Here is a 7,991-nt window from a genome sequence, read left to right as displayed (position 1 = left end):
CCCAAAGTGCTGGGATTACAGGCACAAGCCACTGTGTCTGGCCATGCTGCTCTTTTATAGTCACCTCCTCCCTCCATCCCTAACGCTGGACAAACAGTTCTCTATCTCTAGAGTTTAGCCTTTTTCAGAGTGTCACATAAATTGTAGACTATTGTCTATTGTATGGATGTACCACAGTTTGTTTATTCATTCAGCAGCAAAGGTCATTTGGATTGTTTCTAGTTTTTGGTGATTATGAATAAAGCTACTCTCATTATCTGCACACAGATGTTTGTGTGAATGTAAAATTTTTGTTTCTGTAGGATAAATGCTTAAAAGTGGGATTGCTTCATTTCCCACTTCCTGCACAGTTCTGTCCTTTCTCTTTCTTGCCTTTGGGTGTGTTCTACACATGTGTATATTTAACTTCATAACAAACTGCCAAATAGTTTTCTAGAATGTACTACTCTCGAAAATGGGAATGTGCCATTTTGCATTTCTACCAGAAATGCATAAGAATTTCAGTTGCTCTGCATATACACTGAATATTCCACCAGACAATGTAAAATAATTCTTGTTTTCAATTAGCAATAACCAGCAATAATTGTGCCTTGGATAAACCTCATTGGCTATGATACTGCCACTGTGCAAAGCTAAACAATTCTTGTTTTCAATAATCATACATATTTGAAAAAACTTAACAAAAAAAGTCCATTATTTTTATCCATTTAAAATAATTTCTGTGGCTCTTCGTTTTTTAAAAATTACTAAAGTTATAGGTTTCCCTTTGGTATCATTTTCCTTCAGTCCGAAGAACTTCCTTTAGCATTTCTTTTAGAGCAGATCATCTGGTGGCAAATTCTTAGTTCTCCTTCCTTTGAAAAGTCTTTATTTTTCATTCTTGAACAGCCTATTCAATGGATATAGAAGTCTGGGTTGGCAATTTTCTGTTAGCATGTTAGAGATCCTGTACCATTGTCTTCTAGCCTCCATGGTTCCAGATAAGAAATCTGCAGTCATTTGAATTGATGTCTCCTACATGTAATGTGTCATTTTTCTGTGTCTGATTTCAAGATTTTTTTTCCCCTTCATATTGGTTTTTTTATCAGTTTGATTATGATTTGTTGGTTTTTGTTGAGTTTGTCTTGTTTGAGATTCACTGAGATTTTTAAATGTGTAAACCGTTGTCTTTCACAAAATTTGAAAAATTTTCATCCTATTTTTAAAAATATTGTTTCTGCACCAATCTCTTTCTTATTCTGGGACCAGTGACATGAATGTTGGAATTTTTGATGAATGTTAGAATTTTTGATATCATCCCACAAATTCCTAAGGCTCAGTTTGTTTGTTTTATAATCCGTTTTTTTTTTCTCTTTTTCAGATTAGAAATTTACGAGTGATCTATATTCAGATTCACTCACTCTTTCATCATCTTCAATCTGTTGTTGGGCCCCTGCAATGAATTCTTTATTTCAGATATTATATTCTCAATTCTAAACTTTCCATTTTGAAAAAATAATTTTCCTCTGATGAGTATGTTCATCTTTACATTTTTGTCAAAAATGTTTATTTGTATTTCATAGTGTTTGGTTATAATACTGCTTTAAAGTCTTTGTCAGATCATTTGGATTATTCATATTTGGCATTTTTAATTGTCTTTTCTTGATATTTGGTGACATTTTCCTGGTTGTTGGCATGTTAAGTAACTTTGGATGGTATTCTAAACACTTTGAATATTATGTGATGAGAGTTTGAGTTATATTAAAACACTCTATAGAATATTTTTGTTTGTTTGTTTTAGCAGGCAATCAACCTGATTGTGTTTGAACCGTAAGTTCTGTTTCACCCTCTGGGGATGGGCCCAATGTCAGTTTAATTTTCAAAGTCTTTCTTATGCTGTGTAAATCTGCCCCATGCATGGCCCCTCAGAGTTTAGTTTGGACTTTTCAGTGGTTTGTATCATAGTTCAGTTCTCAAGCCTTTACTATGCTTCATTGGGTCTGTTCTATGCATGTGAGATTCAATGCTGAGCTTGGGATTTGTGCTAGTTCCTACACAGAATTATGGTATCTGCTTCTCCAGCTCTCTTCTCTACAGAATTTCCCACATACTGTATGATCCTATGGGTTTGTTTCCAGATTCCTCTGGCCAGAAATATGGGTCTTTTTAAGAGTTTTAGCCCCTGTCCCCATCCTAGAAGAAAAGTGGTGAGAGAAAAGGGAGGGAAAAAATAGTAGAAAAAAATAGTAGGAATTGTCTCCACTCTTAGGCTCACAGGAGCTTTTCTTTTCCTTTTTATTTTTGAGATGGAGTCTTGCTCTGCTCTGTTGTCCATGCTGGAGTGCAGCGGTGTGATCTCAGCTCACTGCAACCTCCTCCTCTTGAGTTCAAGCGATTCTCCTATCTCAGCCTCCTGAGTAGCTGGAATTACAGGTGCGTGCCACCACACCTGGATAATTTTTGTATTTTTAGTAGAGATGGGGTTTCACCATGTTGGCCAGGCTGGTCTTGAACTCCTGGCCTCAAGTGATTCACCTGCCTCACCCTCCCAAAGTGCTGGGATTACAGGTGTGAGCCACCATTCCCAGCCAGGAGGTTTTCTCTTCAGTCTTATGTGCCCATGCCACTGCAGTGGCAGCACAGCTCTGCAACTGGGCTGGCCACAGTACAGAGTGCAGAGAGAAAAGAAAGGGGGAAAAAGGAAAAAGAATGGGAATTACTCCGATGCTTTCTGGCTCACAAAAAGCCTGGTCCTATGGCTGGAAAGAGGAGGTTTCTCCCAGTTTTTGCTAGCTGCATTAACCATACACCTCCAGTAATGTGATCTACCTTCAGGTCAAAGCTGGGAAGTAAAGGAGACAGACAAACAAACAAAACCAAAGCAAAGCAAAAAACAAAGAAGCTCACCATCATACTGATCATTCTTTTTTTTTTTTTTTTTTGAGACAGAGTCTTGCTTAGTCACCCAGGCTGGAGTGCAGTGGCGCGATCTCAGCTCACTGCAACCTCTGCCTCCTGGGTTCAAGCAATTCTCCTACCTCAGCCTCCTGAGTAGCTGGGAATACAGGCACATGCCACCACGCCTGGCTAATTTTTGTATTTTTAGTGGAGACAGGGTTTCAGTGTGTTGGTCAGGCTGGTCTCAAACTCCTGACCTCGTGATCCGTCCTCCTCAGCCTCCCAAAGTGCTGAGATTACAGGCATGAGCCACTGCTCTCAACCCCTAGTCATTCTTTAAATTTGATCTTTCCTCCCCAATCCACCTGCTATTATTTACTTTTTATAGCTCTCAGTAGTTGCTTTTTATATTCCTCAGAATTGTTGTTGTAATTAATGGAAGATATAGGCTATAGTAAACCTACTCCATTTTAGCCAGCACTGGAAGTACTTAGACTGCTAAATTATAACATTTGCTGGTCTTATCACTTGTCTGCCCTCTGGCATTGGAACCCTCTTAGAAAGATAATCAACTCCCATTGTGGCAACTTCTCCCCACTGCCACAGTTGTTTGTGCTCTAGAGGACTCTGATACTGCTCCTTTTAGAAACTTTGAGCAACCAATAGGTCCACGTCTCGCACCCCTGTTATCCTTGGTCAGGTTGCAGTCGTACACCTCGCTGGTCATCTATCTCTAAGACTCTCATGTCCATAAGCCTTGAAGCTGTCTCTCCATGTCCCACACTTCTATTTCTTGATTTACTCTAAATTGTTCCATTTTGCCCTCTGTGAACACACTCCCCACATCCTAGCCTCTTCTCCTAATGTTTTCTTTTTTACCTTCTTGTCTTGACTAAAATCTGGTTCTTATCCTGAGGACACTTATTCCTCTGCATTCCTCCCAAGAAGAGGGTGCTTCATTTCCCACTTCCTTGTACAGTTTTGTCCTTTCTCCTTCTTGCCTCAATGGAAAGGTACGTTTATCTCCCTTTCTAAAGTGAGGCCCCTCTGTTTGTGCCCTTGATTCCATCCTTTGCCCATCTCCTCAGTTCTGGCCAATGCAATAAAATAAGAAATTAAAACAAGAGCAAAAAATATTTAAAAGGAGACAAAATTGTTCTTATTATAAAACATAATGCAAATATAATGATTTACCTAGAAATTCAAGAAAAATCAGCTGAAAAACCAATGGAACATATAATGAATTTATTGAAATATTAAATTGTCCCCAAAGCACTAATATTTATAAGTCAGATCAATTTAATAGAATTGCCCTGACTCCTCTCCTGCTATGTACTCTGCCTTTACTGTATGCTAAATTTATATTCATACTTGAGGGGAAGAACTATTTAACAAAAGATACTATAATTGGGAACTTTCATTAACAATTTTTTTTTGTTTTGTTTTTGAGACGGAGTCTTGCTCTGTCACCAGGCTAGAGTGCAATGGTGCAATCCTGACTCACTGCAATCTCCGCCTCCTGGGTTCAAGTGATTCTCCTGCCTCAGCCTCCTGAGAAGCTGGGACTACAGGCATGCGCCACTATGCCCAGCTAATTTTTGTATTTTTAGTAGAGGTGGGGTTTCACCATGTTGGCCAGGATGGTCTTGATCTCTTGACCTCATGATCTGCCCCCCTCAGCCTCCCAAAGTTCTGAGATTACAGGTGTAAGCCACCATGCCTGGCCAACAATTTTTAAAATTAAGTTACATTCCTACCTCATACCTTATACCATATACAGAAATAAATTCAGATGAATTAAATAATTAATGTAAAAGATAAACCCAAACCAAACTAAACAAAAAGAATGGATTTTTTTTCTGCAAAGGTAGAAACTACAAAGCAAAACATAAGTAGAGTGACTACATAAAAATGGCAAATGTCTGTATATCAAAAAAATGCAGTATCATAAGGTGTATATAGGAACTCTGGATTATGTTGGCAACATTTCTGTAAGTCTAAAATTCCTCCAAAACAAAAAATCATAAGCACACTTTCACATACACTCACATATACAGTATCTATAAATATTACAAAATTTATCCTTTCCACTTCTGGAGTTTATCTTCCAAATATACTTGCACATGTGCAAAATGGCCATTTTGGTAACTTCTCCAGGCTCCACCCTTGCCAGATTATTTGAAATGGCAAAAACTATATAAAACCCAAATGACGATTACAAAGGACTGATAAAATATTATGGTATATTCATATAATGGAATACCATCCAGTTGTTTAAATTACAAAGATACATCTAAAGAACTAAAGATAGAACTACCATTTGATCCAGCAATTCCACTACTGGGTATCTACCCAGAGAAAAAGAAGTCATTATACAAAAAAGATACTTGCATACCCATGTTTATAGCAGCACAATTCACAATTGCAAAAATGTGGAACAAACCCAAATGCCCATCAATCAATGAGTGGATAAAGAAACTGTGATACACACACACATACACACATGCACACACAATGGAATACAACTCAGCCATAAAAAGGAATGAATTAATGGCATTCATAGCAGCCTGGTTGGACTGGATACTATTATTCTAAGTGAAGTAACTCAGGAATGGAAAACCAAACATCGTATGTTCTCACTCATAAGTGGAAGCTAAACTATGAGGATACAAAGGCATAAGAATGACACAGTGGACTTTGGGGACCCGGGGAAATGGTAGGAAGAGGGTGAGAGATAAAAGACTACAAATTGGGTTCAGTGTATGCTGCTCAGGTGATGGGCATAATCTCACAAATCACCGCTAAATAACTTACCCATGTAACCAAACGTCACCTGTTCCCCAATAACCTATGGAAATGAAAATAAATTAATGAATCACAAGGAAACATCTGAGAGGTGTCAAATACACCTGTTTTTTCAGTAAAGAGAATTACTAAATTTTTTTAAACTAAAAAACTCAGACAAATAAAAAACAAAAAATAAAACAGAGTGTTATAATATGCTATCTTTGGGTAAGATGGGATGAGAATATATATTTACATTGCTCATCCGTGCAAAAAGAAACCCTCAAAGGATACACAGAACCCTCACAACAATGGCTAGGGGAGGTTATGACAGCAATGGTGGTGAAGGTAAGGTGTGGAAGGGATACCGTGCATATATATATATAAGTCAATTCTAAAGTTAGGTCTGTGACTTTTGAGTCATGTGAATGCAGTATGCAGTATCTTTTTTTTTTTTTTTTTTTTTTTAAAGAAACAGGGTCTCGCTATGTTGCCCAGGCTGGCCTTGAGCTCTTTGGCTCAAGTGATCCTTCTGCCTCAGCCTCCCAAAATACTGGGATTATAGATGTAAGCTACCAAAGCTGGCTGCAAAATCTATTTTAATACTTAAATTTAAAAACAAGCTCTTTCCCCAACAAAATCCTCCAAAGTGCCATGAACAGCACTGAAGGCAAACAGAGTGGGGCTGTCATGGCAGAACTTCAGGCATCTGTCAAAAGTACGCATGGAAGAGATTCTTTTTAAGTCCTGGGACTTTCCCTCAGCACTCAGAACCTCTGATTACATCAACAACCACTTAGTCAGCCTTCCTGAAGGTTCTGTTTTCACTTTTGCACCAGGCTGGTTATTCCACATGCCATCAAGACTGGAAACCCCAGGAAAGGAAAATCAATGAAATTCCTCTCCAAGTGTTGCAGAGGAGGGCTCCTCCGGTGAGCCTGCTGGCTACTTCTCTCCACTGCTCGGGAAAACACCCACAATGTAAGTAGTCAGGAGTGGGATTTCCAGCTGTCCAGATGTGGTTATGTCCTCTTGGTGAACTCTGTAAATACAGTCATCTGCACACACACCCATGTTTCCCAGGAATAACCATCTGGTGTTGGGATGTACAACAGAGCCTGAATATTTGCAACAAACCAGTCTTTCTTTGGCTTAATCTCCTTCTCAAAACTTTGGGTATTCCAAATCCTCACTCCTTCCTTTTGTCCTTCAGGGTTCTTGGGGTCTCCTATGGGCTCAGGAATGGCTATCTGGATTTGTCCATCTTGTCCTCCTCTGTGGTCCGATCTTATCAAGCAGCTTCCACTGTCTCTACAGTAATCCCCTCCCCAGAACCCTGCAGTGTTGCTGGGGCCCTATAGGAGGAGTTGCCAATAGTCTGTATTTCTGTGGCCTTTTGACACCTCCATTCTGTACTCCAACAAGTAAATGCTAAAGTGTGGAAACTGCCTTCTACCTTCACAATCTTTCCTTGTGACAGGACTGCAAAGCTTTGAGCCCCGCCATGAGCACTGAGACTCCTGGCAATCCTAGGCCCCCAGCAGCAGTCACTGGAGACTGGCAGAGAGAATAGTCCTAATGCACGCCTTGCTGTATTTAAAATGACATTGCCCCACTGGTTCCAGCCATTTTCCCCAAATAGTGCTGTGATCCTCAGCCTCACCATGCCCCTGACCCTGATGAGTTCCTTTTTTATCCATTTACCTTTCCGGTGAGTAAAGGGGAGGCTTTCATTAGGGAAGGGTTAAGAGTCTTGGTCTTGGAAACTGGGAGTCAAGAAGGCATTAAAAAGCTTCCAGGATTGTCTGGACATCACTGGATTTACAGTGAGAACACAACTTAGGCCTTTCTTCTGATGTTTCTCTACACATACACATGCACATAAACAACACACACACGCACAAAGCATGCAACAATTGTACACTTATGGAACGGGCAGAAATGCAAACAGCCTCAAACAGCTTTAGTAACAATCATGGGGTGAACTCATCCCTGACATCTCTAATATCTTTCTCATTTTTTCTCTCCTTACTGCATATCTCTAGATTTAAGACTTAATTGAGGCATGTGGGCAGCCAAAGGAGGCTAATGATTTGATGTCTTTTAAAACTAATGTTCTTCAAATTTTTTTTTTCAGTGTCTGTTTAGGGGAGTGGCTGATGGCTGCATGAAGTAGGGGACTCAGAGAATCAAAGAAGAAGAATGGCAGTGGCAAGAGTAGCCCCCTGACTATTTAACATCCTCAGCCATCCAGCTCTCACCTAAACCTGCTTTTACCCAGCCCTGCCCTTTTAAAGGAAGTCAAGTGGCCATGTGTTGTTATTTGAGAA

At 39.6% G+C, this 7,991-nt stretch overlaps 1 pseudogene; it reads right to left on the bottom strand.

The window, feature by feature from the left end:
• Nucleotides 1-475: 475 nt before the first annotated feature.
• Nucleotides 476-634, bottom strand: LOC139355974 (U4 spliceosomal RNA; annotated as a pseudogene).
• Between the last annotated feature and the right edge of the window lie 7,357 nt (nucleotides 635-7,991).

The sequence above is a fragment of the Macaca nemestrina genome, chromosome 8 (genome assembly GCF_043159975.1).
Source record: "Macaca nemestrina isolate mMacNem1 chromosome 8, mMacNem.hap1, whole genome shotgun sequence".
Classification (NCBI taxonomy): Eukaryota; Metazoa; Chordata; class Mammalia; order Primates; family Cercopithecidae; genus Macaca; species Macaca nemestrina.
The sequence above is the reverse complement of the archived record's forward strand: the minus strand, read 5'-3'. Positions and strand labels throughout refer to the sequence as shown.